Here is an 11,523-nt window from a genome sequence, read left to right as displayed (position 1 = left end):
AGTGGAGACGCATAATAAATTTAGGGGGCATCCGGATTTGAACCGGAGACCTCTTGATCTGCAGTCAAATGCTCTACCACTGAGCTATGCCCCCTTAAGCATGCTTTCATCAAATAGAGATGTTAGCCTACAAGCCACGGTAAACATAATAGATTGAGCCCTTTAGCTATTCCTACACCCCAGTCTACCGGACACCATACCTTAGTCATAGGGGACTCCATCCCTCGGAACATATAGCTTAGTAAACCAAGTGTATTCTCGGGGCCTGAGCACCCGACATCGAAGCTAATCTTAGGGAGCTGACTCGAAACAGGCCTACTAAACACGCATGACAGGCTAATCGCACCACTAGCTACGCGAACATAGTTGTATACGTCGGCTCCAATGACACTAGGATGAGACAGTCAGAGATTACAAAGAGGAAATAATCAATATTGTGAAAAGATGCAAATCCAAGACCTCAATTATAAACTATAGTTAGAATAGTATTTCATATATAATATATTGATTGCCATAATTTTCCTTTAGCCAAAAGTAAATGAATTCCACATCAACCTGTTCGTCCCGGTCCAAAGTTACTACGCTTTGAGGGCAGCAAGAACCTGACTCGGTGAAAGAAAGAACGTGAGTATGGTTTCCTGTTCTTCATGCACAGGTTGGCCCTACTGGAGGACCGTGTCCACGAGTCAGGGCAGAGTAATTTCCTAACTTAAGGTGCCGGGGACACGATTGCTAGCATTAGCTGTAGCGAACTGACTCGCCCAGCTTGTAGCAGCCCACAAGCCACGGTAAACCGATTGAGACGCATAATAAATTTAGGGGGCATCCGGACTTGAACCGGAGACCTCTTGATCTGCAGTCAAATGCTCTACCACTGAGCTATACCCCCTGAAACATTTTTTCATCAAGTAGATATGTTAGCCTACAAGCCACGGTAAACCGGTTGAGGCGCATAATAAATGTATCCCTTTAGCAAGTCCTACACCCCAGTCTACGGGACAACACACCTTAGTCGTAGGGAACTCCATCTTACAGCTTAGTAAACCAGCCATAATTAACTGTATTAACTGGCAAGTTTACCTGGCATTGAAGATAATCTTAGGGAGCTGACTCGCAACAAGCCTAGTAAACACGTACGACAGGCTAATCGCAGCACTAGATACGCGAACATAGTTGTACACGTCGGCTCCAATGACACTAAGATGAGACAGTCAGAGATTACAAAGAGGAAATAATCAATATTGTGAAAAGATGCAAATCCAAGACCTCAATTATAAACTATAGTTAGAATAGTATTTCATATATAATACTATAGTAGGCCTTTAATTATGGCTGGTTTACTAAGCTGTATGATGGAGTCCCCTATGACTAAGGTGTGGTGTCCGGTAGACTGGGGTGTAGGAATAGCTAAAGGGTTAAATCTATTATGCGTCTCAACCGGTTTACCGTGGCTTGTAGGCTAACATTTCTATTAGATGAAAGCATGCTTAAGGGGGTATAGCTCAGTGGTAGAGCATTTGACTGCAGATCAAGAGGTCTCCGGTTCAATTCCGGATGCCCCCTAAATTTATTATGTGTCTCAACCTGTTAACCGTGGCTTGTGTGCCGCTTAGGGCTGCTACAAGCTGCTACACCTAATGCTAGCAAATGTGTCCGCGGCTCCTTAAGTTAAAAAATTACTCTGCTCTAACTGGTGGACACGGTCCTCCAGTAGGGCCAACCTGTGCATGAAGAACAGGAAGCCATACTCACGTTCTTTCTTTCACCGAGTCAGGTTCTTGCTGCCCTCAAGGCGTAGTAACTTTGGACCGGGACGAACAGGTTAATGTGGAATTAATTTACTTTTGGCTAAAGGAAAATTATGGCAATCAATACATTACATATGAAATACTATTCTAACAATAGTTTGTAATTGAGGTCTTGGATTTGCATCTTTTCACAATATTGATTACTTCCTCTTTGTAATCTCTAACTGTCTCATCCTAGTGTCATTGGAGCCGACGTGTACAACTATGTTCGCGTAGCTAGTAGTGCGATTAGCCTCTCGTACGTGTTTACTAGGCCTGTTGCGAGTCAGCTCCCTAAGATTAGCTTCGATGTCGGGTGCTCTGGCCCCGGGAATACACTTGGTTTACTAAGCTGTATGTTCCGGGGGCAGGAGTCCCCTATGACTAAGGTGTGGTGTCCGGTAGACTGGGGTGTAAGAATAGCTAAAGGGCTAAATCTATTATGCGTCTCAACCGGTTTACCGTGGCTTGTAGGCTAACATATCTATTTGGTGAGAGAGTGTTTCAGGGGGTATAGCTCAGTGGTAGAGCATTTGACTGCAGATCAAGAGGTCTCTGGTTCAAATCCGGATGCCCCCTAAATTTATTATGCGTCTCAACCGGTTTACCGTGGCTTGTGGGCTGCTAGAAGCTGGGCGAGTCAGCTCGCTACACCTAATGCTAGAAAAATTACTCTGCTCTAGTTTATAATTGAGGTCTTGGATTTGCATCTTTTCAGTAAATTAATTCCACATCAACCTGTTCGTCCCGGTCCAAAGTTACTACACTTTGAAGGCAGCAAGAACCTGACTCGGTGAAAGAAAGAACGTCAGTATGGCTTCCTGTTCTTCAAGCACAGGTTGGCCCTACTGGAGGACCGTGTCCACTAGTCAGAGCAGAGTGATTTCCTAACTTAAGGTGCCGGGGACACGTTTGCTAGCATTAGCTGTAGCAAACTGACTCGCCCAGCTTGTAGCAGCCCACAAGCCACGGTAAACCGGTTGAGACGCATAATAAATTCAGGGGGCATCCGGACTTGAACCGGAGACCTCTTGATCTGCAGTCAAATGCTCTACCACTGAGCTATACCCCCTGAAACATTTTTCAGTAAGTAGATATGTTAGCCTACAAGCCACGGTAAACCGGTTGAGACGCATAATAAATGTATCCCTTTAGCTGGTCCTACACCCCAGTCTACGGGACACCACACCTTAGTCGTAGGGGACTCCATCATACAGCTTAGTAAACCAGCCATAATTAACTGTATTAACTGGCCAGAGCACCTGACAGTGAAGCTAATCTTAGGTAGCCGACTTGCAACAGGCCTAGTAAACACGTATGACAGGCTAATCGCACCACTAGCTACGCAAACATAGTTGTACACGTCGGCTCCAATGACACTAGGATGAGACAGTCAGAGATTACAAAGAGGAAGTTAGAATAGTATTTCATATATAATATATTGATTGCCATAATTTTCCTTTAGCTAAAAGTAAATTAATTCCACATTAACCTGTTCGTCCCGGTCCAAAGTGACTACGCTTTGAAGGCAGCAAGAACCTGACTCGGTGAAAGAAAGAATGTGAGTATGGCTTCCTGTTCTTCATGCACAGGTTGACCCTACTGGAGGACCGTGTCCACCAGTTAGAGCAGAGTAATTTTTTAACTTAAGGAGTCGCGGACACATTTGCTAGCATTAGGTGTAGCAGCTTGTAACAGCCCTAAGCGGCCCACAAGCCACGGTTAACAGGTTGAGACACATAATAAATTTAGGGGGCATCCAGAATTGAACCGGAGACCTCTTGATCTGCAGTCAAATGCTCTTCCACTGAGCTATACCATCAAACAGATACTTTAGCCTACAAGCCACAGTAAACCGGTTGAGACACATAATAGATTGAGCCCTTTAGCTATTCCTACACCCCAGTCTACCGGACACCATACCTTAGTCATAGGGGACTCCATCCCTCGGAACATATAGCTTAGTAAACCAAGTGTATTCTCGGGGCCTGAGCACCCGACATCGAAGCTAATCTTAGGGAGCTGACTCGAAACAGGCCTACTAAACACGCATGACAGGCTAATCGCACCACTAGCTACGCGAACATAGTTGTATACGTCGGCTCCAATGACACTAGGATGAGACAGTCAGAGATTACAAAGAGGAAATAATCAATATTGTGAAAAGATGCAAATCCAAGACCTCAATTATAAACTATAGTTAGAATAGTATTTCATATATAATATATTGATTGCCATAATTTTCCTTTAGCCAAAAGTAAATGAATTCCACATCAACCTGTTCGTCCCGGTCCAAAGTTACTACGCTTTGAGGGCAGCAAGAACCTGACTCGGTGAAAGAAAGAACGTGAGTATGGTTTCCTGTTCTTCATGCACAGGTTGGCCCTACTGGAGGACCGTGTCCACGAGTCAGGGCAGAGTAATTTCCTAACTTAAGGTGCCGGGGACACGATTGCTAGCATTAGCTGTAGCGAACTGACTCGCCCAGCTTGTAGCAGCCCACAAGCCACGGTAAACCGATTGAGACGCATAATAAATTTAGGGGGCATCCGGACTTGAACCGGAGACCTCTTGATCTGCAGTCAAATGCTCTACCACTGAGCTATACCCCCTGAAACATTTTTTCATCAAGTAGATATGTTAGCCTACAAGCCACGGTAAACCGGTTGAGGCGCATAATAAATGTATCCCTTTAGCAAGTCCTACACCCCAGTCTACGGGACAACACACCTTAGTCGTAGGGAACTCCATCTTACAGCTTAGTAAACCAGCCATAATTAACTGTATTAACTGGCAAGTTTACCTGGCATTGAAGATAATCTTAGGGAGCTGACTCGCAACAAGCCTAGTAAACACGTACGACAGGCTAATCGCAGCACTAGATACGCGAACATAGTTGTACACGTCGGCTCCAATGACACTAAGATGAGACAGTCAGAGATTACAAAGAGGAAATAATCAATATTGTGAAAAGATGCAAATCCAAGACCTCAATTATAAATTATAGTTAGAATAGTATTTCATATATAATACTATAGTAGGCCTTTAATTATGGCTGGTTTACTAAGCTGTATGATGGAGTCCCCTATGACTAAGGTGTGGTGTCCGGTAGACTGGGGTGTAGGAATAGCTAAAGGGTTAAATCTATTATGCGTCTCAACCGGTTTACCGTGGCTTGTAGGCTAACATTTCTATTAGATGAAAGCATGCTTAAGGGGGTATAGCTCAGTGGTAGAGCATTTGACTGCAGATCAAGAGGTCTCCGGTTCAATTCCGGATGCCCCCTAAATTTATTATGTGTCTCAACCTGTTAACCGTGGCTTGTGTGCCGCTTAGGGCTGCTACAAGCTGCTACACCTAATGCTAGCAAATGTGTCCGCGGCTCCTTAAGTTAAAAAATTACTCTGCTCTAACTGGTGGACACGGTCCTCCAGTAGGGCCAACCTGTGCATGAAGAACAGGAAGCCATACTCACGTTCTTTCTTTCACCGAGTCAGGTTCTTGCTGCCCTCAAGGCGTAGTAACTTTGGACCGGGACGAACAGGTTAATGTGGAATTAATTTACTTTTGGCTAAAGGAAAATTATGGCAATCAATACATTACATATGAAATACTATTCTAACAATAGTTTGTAATTGAGGTCTTGGATTTGCATCTTTTCACAATATTGATTACTTCCTCTTTGTAATCTCTAACTGTCTCATCCTAGTGTCATTGGAGCCGACGTGTACAACTATGTTCGCGTAGCTAGTAGTGCGATTAGCCTCTCGTACGTGTTTACTAGGCCTGTTGCGAGTCAGCTCCCTAAGATTAGCTTCGATGTCGGGTGCTCTGGCCCCGGGAATACACTTGGTTTACTAAGCTGTATGTTCCGGGGGCAGGAGTCCCCTATGACTAAGGTGTGGTGTCCGGTAGACTGGGGTGTAAGAATAGCTAAAGGGCTAAATCTATTATGCGTCTCAACCGGTTTACCGTGGCTTGTAGGCTAACATAGCCATTGGATGGGATAGTCTTTCAGGGGGTATAGCTCAGTGGTAGAGCATTTGACTGCAGATCAAGAGGTCTCCGGTTCAATTCCGGATGCCCCCTAAATTTGTTATGTGTCTCAACCGGTTAACCGCGGCTTAGGGCTGCTACAAGCTGCTACACCTAATGCTAGCAAATGTGTCCGCTGCTCCTTAAGTTAAAAAATTACTCTGCTCTAACTGGTGGACACGGTCCTCCAGTAGGGCCAACCTGTGCATGAAGAACAGAAAGCCATACTCACATTCTTTCTTTCACCGAGTCAGGTTCTTGCTGCCTTCAAAGCGTAGTAGCTTTGGACCGAGACGAACAGGTTAATGTGGAATACATTTTCTTTTGGCTAAAGGAAAATTATGGCAATCAATACATTATATATGAAATACTATTCTAACTATAGTTTATAATTGAGGTCTTGGATTTGCATCTTTTCACAATATTGATTATTTCCTCTTTGTAATCTCTGACTGTCTCATCCTAGTGTCATTGGAGCCGACGTGTACAACTATGTTCGCATAGCTAGTGGTGCAATTAGCCTGTCATACGTGTTTACTAGGCCTGTTGCGAGTCTGCTCCCTAAGATTAGCTTCAATGTCGGGTGCGCTGGCCCCGGGAGTACACTCGGTTTACTAAGCTGTATGTTCAGGGGGATGGAGTCCCCTATGACTAAGGTGTGGTGTCCGGTAGACTGGGGTGTAGGAATAGCTAAAGGGTTAAATCTATTATGCGTCTCAACCGGTTTACCGTGGCTTGTAGGCTAACATCTCTATTTGATGAAAGCATGCTTAAGGGGGCATAGCTCAGTGGTAGAGCATTTGACTGCAGATCAAGAGGTCTCCGGTTCAAATCCGGATGCCCCCTAAATTTATTATGCGTCTCAACCGGTTTACCGTGGCTTGTGGGCTGCTAGAAGCTGGGCGAGTCAGCTCGCTACACCTAATGCTAGAAAAATTACTCTGCTCTAGTTTATAATTGAGGTCTTGGATTTGCATCTTTTCAGTAAATTAATTCCACATCAACCTGTTCGTCCCGGTCCAAAGTTACTACACTTTGAAGGCAGCAAGAACCTGACTCGGTGAAAGAAAGAACGTCAGTATGGCTTCCTGTTCTTCAAGCACAGGTTGGCCCTACTGGAGGACCGTGTCCACTAGTCAGAGCAGAGTGATTTCCTAACTTAAGGTGCCGGGGACACGTTTGCTAGCATTAGCTGTAGCAAACTGACTCGCCCAGCTTGTAGCAGCCCACAAGCCACGGTAAACCGGTTGAGACGCATAATAAATTCAGGGGGCATCCGGACTTGAACCGGAGACCTCTTGATCTGCAGTCAAATGCTCTACCACTGAGCTATACCCCCTGAAACATTTTTCATCAAGTAGATATGTTAGCCTACAAGCCACGGTAAACCGGTTGAGACGCATAATAAATGTATCCCTTTAGCTGGTCCTACACCCCAGTCTACGGGACACCACACCTTAGTCGTAGGGGACTCCATCATACAGCTTAGTAAACCAGCCATAATTAACTGTATTAACTGGCCAGAGCACCTGACATTGAAGCTAATCTTAGGGAGCCGACTCGCAACAGGCCTAGTAAACACGTACGACAGGCTAATCGCACTACTAGCTACGCGAACATAGTTGTACACGTCGGCTCCAATGACACTAGGATAAGACAGTCAGAGATTACAAAGAGGAAGTAATCAATATTGTGAAAAGATGCAAATCCAAGACCTCAATTATAAACTATAGTTAGAATAGTATTTCATATATAATATATTGATTGCCATAATTTTCCTTTAGCCAAAAGTAAATGAATTCCACATTAACCTGTTCGTCCCGGTCCAAAGTTACTACGCTTTGAGGGCAGCAAGAACCTGACTCGGTGAAGGAAAGAATGTGAGTATGGCTTCCTGTTCTTCATGCACAGGTTGGCCCTACTGGAGGACCGTGCCCACCAGTTAGAGCAGAGTAATTTTTTAACTTAAGGAGCCGCGGACACATTTGCTAGCATTAGGTGTAGCAGCTTGTAGCAGCCCTAAGCGGCCCACAAGCCACGGTAAACCGGTTGAGACGCATAATAAATTTAGGGGGCATCAGGATTTAAACCAGAGACCTCTTGATCTGCAGTCAAATTCTCTACCACTGAGCTACACCCCCTGAAACACTCTCTCACCAAATCGATATGTTAGCCTACAAGCCACGGTAAACCGGTTGAGACGCATAATAAATGTATCCCTTTAGCTGGTCCTACACCCCAGTCTACGGGACACCACACCTTAGTCGTAGGGGACTCCATCATACAGCTTAGTAAACCAGCCATAATTAACTGTATTAACTGGCCAGAGCACCTGACATTGAAGCTAATCTTAGGGAGCCGACTCGCAACAGGCCTAGTAAACACGTACGACAGGCTAATCGCACTACTAGCTACGCGAACATAGTTTTACACGTCGGCTCCAATGACACTAGGATGAGACAGTCAGAGATTACAAAGAGGAAGTAATCAATATTGTCAAAAGATGCAAATCCAAGACCTCAATTATAAACTATAGTTAGAATAGTATTTCATATATAATATATTGATTGCCATATTTTTCCTTTAGCCAAAAGTAAATTAATTCCACATTATCCTGTTCGTCCCGGTCCCAAGTTACTACGCTTTGAAGGCAGCAAGAACATGACTCGGTGAAAGAAAGAATGTGAGTATGGCTTCCTGTTCTTCATGCACAGATTGACCGTACTGGAGAACCGTGTCCACCAGTTAGAGCAGAGTAATTTCCTAACTTAAGGTGCCGCGGACATGTTTTCTAGCATTACGTGTAGCGAGCTGACTAGCCCAGCTTCTAGCAGCCCACAAGCCACGGTAAACCGGTTGAGACGCATAATAAATTTAGGGGGCATCCGGATTTGAACCGGAGACCTCTTGATCTGCAGTCAAATGCTCTACCACTGAGCTATGCCCCCTTAAGCATGCTTTCATCAAATAGAGATGTTAGCCTACAAGCCACGGTAAACCGGTTGAGACGCAGAATAGATTTAACCCTTTAGCTATTCCTACACCCCAGTCTACCGGACACCACACCTTAGTCATAGGGGACTCCATCCCCCTGAATATACAGCTTAGTAAACCGAGTGTACTCCCGGGGCCAGCGCACCTGACATTGAAGCTAATCTTAGGGAGCAGACTCGCAACAGGCCTAGTAAACACGTATGACAGGCTAATTGCACCACTAGCTACGCGAACATAGTTGTACACGTCGGCTCCAATGACACTAGGATGAGACAGTCAGAGATTACAAAGCGGAAATATTCAATATTGTGAAAAGATGCAAATCCAAGACTTCAATTATAAACTATAGTTAGAATAGTATTTCATATATAATATATTGATTGCCATAATTTTCCTTTAGCCAAAAGTAAATGAATTCCACATTAACCTGTTCGTCCCGGTCCAAAGTTACTACGCTTTGAGGGCAGCAAGAACCTGACTCGGTGAAAGAAAGAATGTGAGAATGGCTTCCTGTTCTTCATGCACAGGTTGGCCCTACTGGAGGACCGTGTCCACCAGTTAGAGCAGAGTAATTTTTTTACTTAAGGAGCCGCGGACACATTTGTCAGCATTAGGTGTAGCAGCTTGTAGCAGCCCTAAGCGGCCCACAAGCCACGGTTAACAGGTTGAGACACATAATAAATTTAAGGGGAATCCGGAATTGAACCAGAGACCTCTTGATCTGCAGTCAAATACTCTACCACTGAGCTATACCCCCTGAAAGATAGTCCCATCAAATAGCTATGTTAGCCTACAAGCCAGGGTAAACCGGTTGAGACGCATAATAGATTTAGTCCTTTATCTATTTCTACACCCCAGTCTACCGGACACCACACCTTAGTCATAGGGGACTCCATCCCCCGGAACATACAGCTTCGTAAACCAAGGGTATTCCCGGGGCCAGAGCACCCGACATCGAAGCTAATCTTAGGGAGCTGACTCGCAACAGGCCTAGTAAACACGTATGACAGGCTAATCGCACCACTAGCTACGCGAATATAGTTGTACACGTCGGCTCCAATGACACTAGGATGAGACAGTCATAGATTACAAAGAGGAAGCAATCAATATTGTGAAAAGATGCAAATCCAAGACCTCAATTATAAACTATAGTTAGAATAGTATTTCATATATAATATATTGATTGCCATAATTTACCTTTAGCCAAAAGTAAATGAATTCCACATTAACCTGTTCGTCTCGTTCCAAAGTTACTACGCTTTGAAGGCAGCAAGAACCTGACTCGGTGAAAGAAAGAAAGTGACGATGGCTTCCTGTTCTTCATGCACAGGTTGGCCCTACTGGAGGACCGTGTCCACCAGTTAGAGCAGAGTCATTTCCTAACTTAAGGCGCCACAGACACGTTTGCTAGCATTAGGTGTAGCAGCTTGTAGCAGCCCTAAGCGGCCCACAAGCCACGGTAAACCGGTTGAGACGCATAATAAATTTAGGGGGCATCCGGATTTGAACCAGAGACCTCTTGATCTGCAGTCAAATGCTCTACCACTGAGCTATACCCCCTTAAGCATGCTTTCACCAAATAGATATGTTAGCCTACAAGCCACGGTAAACCGGTTGAGACGCATAATAAATGTATCCCTTTAGCTGGTCCTACACCCCAGTCTACGGGACACCACACCTTAGTCGTAGGGGACTCCATCATACAGCTTAGTAAACCAGCCATAATTAACTGTATTAACTGGGCAGAGCACCTGACATTGAAGCTAATCTTAGGGAGCCGACTCGCAACAGGCCTGGTAAACACGTATGACAGGCTAATCGCACTACTAGCTACGCGAACATAGTTGTACACGTCGGCTCCAATGACACTAGGATAAGACAGTCAGAGATTACAAAGAGGACGTAATCAATATTGTGAAAAGATGCAAATCCAAGACCTCAATTATAAACTATAGTTAGAATAGTATTTCATATATAATATAATGATTGCCATAATTTTCCTTTAGCCAAAAGTAAATGAATTCCACATTAACCTGTTCGTCCCGGTCCAAAGTTACTACGCTTTGAAGGAAGCAAGAACCTGACTCGGTGAAAGAAAGACAGTGACGATGGCTTCCTGTTCTTCATGCACAGGTTGGCCCTAATGGAGGACCGTGTCCACCAGTTAGAGCAGAGTAATTTCCTAACTTAAGCAGCCGCAGACACGTTTGCTAGCATTAGGTGTAGCAGCTTGTAGCAGCCCTAAGCTGCCCACAAGCCTCGGTTAACAGGTTGAGACACATAAAACATTAGGGGGCATCCGGAATTGAACCGGAGACCTCTTGACCTGCAGTCAAATGCTCTACCACTGAGCTATACCCCCTCAAACATGTTCTCGTCAAACACATATGTTAGCCTACAAGCTACAGTAAACTGGTTGAGACGCATAATAGATTTAGCCCTTTAGCTATTCCTACACCCCAGTCTACCGGACACCACACCTTAGTCATAGGGGACTCCATCCCTCGGAACATACAGCTTAGTAAACCAGGTGTATTCTCGGGGCCAGAGCACCCGACATCAAAGCTAATGTTAGGGAGCTGACTCGCAACAGGCCTAGTAAACACATATGACAGGCTAATCGCACCACTATCTACACAAACATAGTTGTACACATCGGCTCCAATGACACTAGGATGAGACAGTCAGAGATTACAAAGAGGAAATA

The 11,523-nt window shown here is 44.7% G+C and overlaps 14 non-coding genes across 14 annotated transcripts; 5 read left to right on the top strand and 9 right to left on the bottom strand.

Moving 5' to 3' along the window:
- Positions 1–22: 22 nt before the first annotated feature.
- trnac-gca (transfer RNA cysteine (anticodon GCA)) lies at positions 23–94 on the bottom strand. The gene has a single exon. It is a non-coding gene; the product is annotated as a tRNA-Cys (tRNA).
- Positions 95–817: 723 nt separating this feature from the next.
- Positions 818–889, bottom strand: trnac-gca (transfer RNA cysteine (anticodon GCA)). The gene has a single exon. It is a non-coding gene; the product is annotated as a tRNA-Cys (tRNA).
- Positions 890–1,491: 602 nt separating this feature from the next.
- Positions 1,492–1,563, top strand: trnac-gca (transfer RNA cysteine (anticodon GCA)). The gene has a single exon. It is a non-coding gene; the product is annotated as a tRNA-Cys (tRNA).
- A 731-nt stretch (positions 1,564–2,294) lies between these two features.
- trnac-gca (transfer RNA cysteine (anticodon GCA)) lies at positions 2,295–2,366 on the top strand. Its single transcript has one exon. It is a non-coding gene; the product is annotated as a tRNA-Cys (tRNA).
- Positions 2,367–2,787: 421 nt separating this feature from the next.
- On the bottom strand, positions 2,788–2,859 carry trnac-gca (transfer RNA cysteine (anticodon GCA)). The gene has a single exon. It is a non-coding gene; the product is annotated as a tRNA-Cys (tRNA).
- A 1,468-nt stretch (positions 2,860–4,327) lies between these two features.
- Positions 4,328–4,399, bottom strand: trnac-gca (transfer RNA cysteine (anticodon GCA)). The gene has a single exon. It is a non-coding gene; the product is annotated as a tRNA-Cys (tRNA).
- A 602-nt stretch (positions 4,400–5,001) lies between these two features.
- On the top strand, positions 5,002–5,073 carry trnac-gca (transfer RNA cysteine (anticodon GCA)). The gene has a single exon. It is a non-coding gene; the product is annotated as a tRNA-Cys (tRNA).
- Positions 5,074–5,804: 731 nt separating this feature from the next.
- Positions 5,805–5,876, top strand: trnac-gca (transfer RNA cysteine (anticodon GCA)). The gene has a single exon. It is a non-coding gene; the product is annotated as a tRNA-Cys (tRNA).
- Positions 5,877–6,596: 720 nt separating this feature from the next.
- On the top strand, positions 6,597–6,668 carry trnac-gca (transfer RNA cysteine (anticodon GCA)). The gene has a single exon. It is a non-coding gene; the product is annotated as a tRNA-Cys (tRNA).
- Positions 6,669–7,089: 421 nt separating this feature from the next.
- On the bottom strand, positions 7,090–7,161 carry trnac-gca (transfer RNA cysteine (anticodon GCA)). Its single transcript has one exon. It is a non-coding gene; the product is annotated as a tRNA-Cys (tRNA).
- Positions 7,162–8,698: 1,537 nt separating this feature from the next.
- On the bottom strand, positions 8,699–8,770 carry trnac-gca (transfer RNA cysteine (anticodon GCA)). Its single transcript has one exon. It is a non-coding gene; the product is annotated as a tRNA-Cys (tRNA).
- A 731-nt stretch (positions 8,771–9,501) lies between these two features.
- On the bottom strand, positions 9,502–9,573 carry trnac-gca (transfer RNA cysteine (anticodon GCA)). The gene has a single exon. It is a non-coding gene; the product is annotated as a tRNA-Cys (tRNA).
- Positions 9,574–10,304: 731 nt separating this feature from the next.
- Positions 10,305–10,376, bottom strand: trnac-gca (transfer RNA cysteine (anticodon GCA)). The gene has a single exon. It is a non-coding gene; the product is annotated as a tRNA-Cys (tRNA).
- A 730-nt stretch (positions 10,377–11,106) lies between these two features.
- Positions 11,107–11,178, bottom strand: trnac-gca (transfer RNA cysteine (anticodon GCA)). The gene has a single exon. It is a non-coding gene; the product is annotated as a tRNA-Cys (tRNA).
- Between the last annotated feature and the right edge of the window lie 345 nt (positions 11,179–11,523).

Source organism: Entelurus aequoreus, linkage group LG21 (genome assembly GCF_033978785.1).
Source record: "Entelurus aequoreus isolate RoL-2023_Sb linkage group LG21, RoL_Eaeq_v1.1, whole genome shotgun sequence".
Lineage (NCBI taxonomy): Eukaryota > Metazoa > Chordata > Actinopteri > Syngnathiformes > Syngnathidae > Entelurus > Entelurus aequoreus.
Note: the sequence above shows the minus strand (reverse complement) of the source record. Positions and strands in the feature narration are given on the sequence as shown.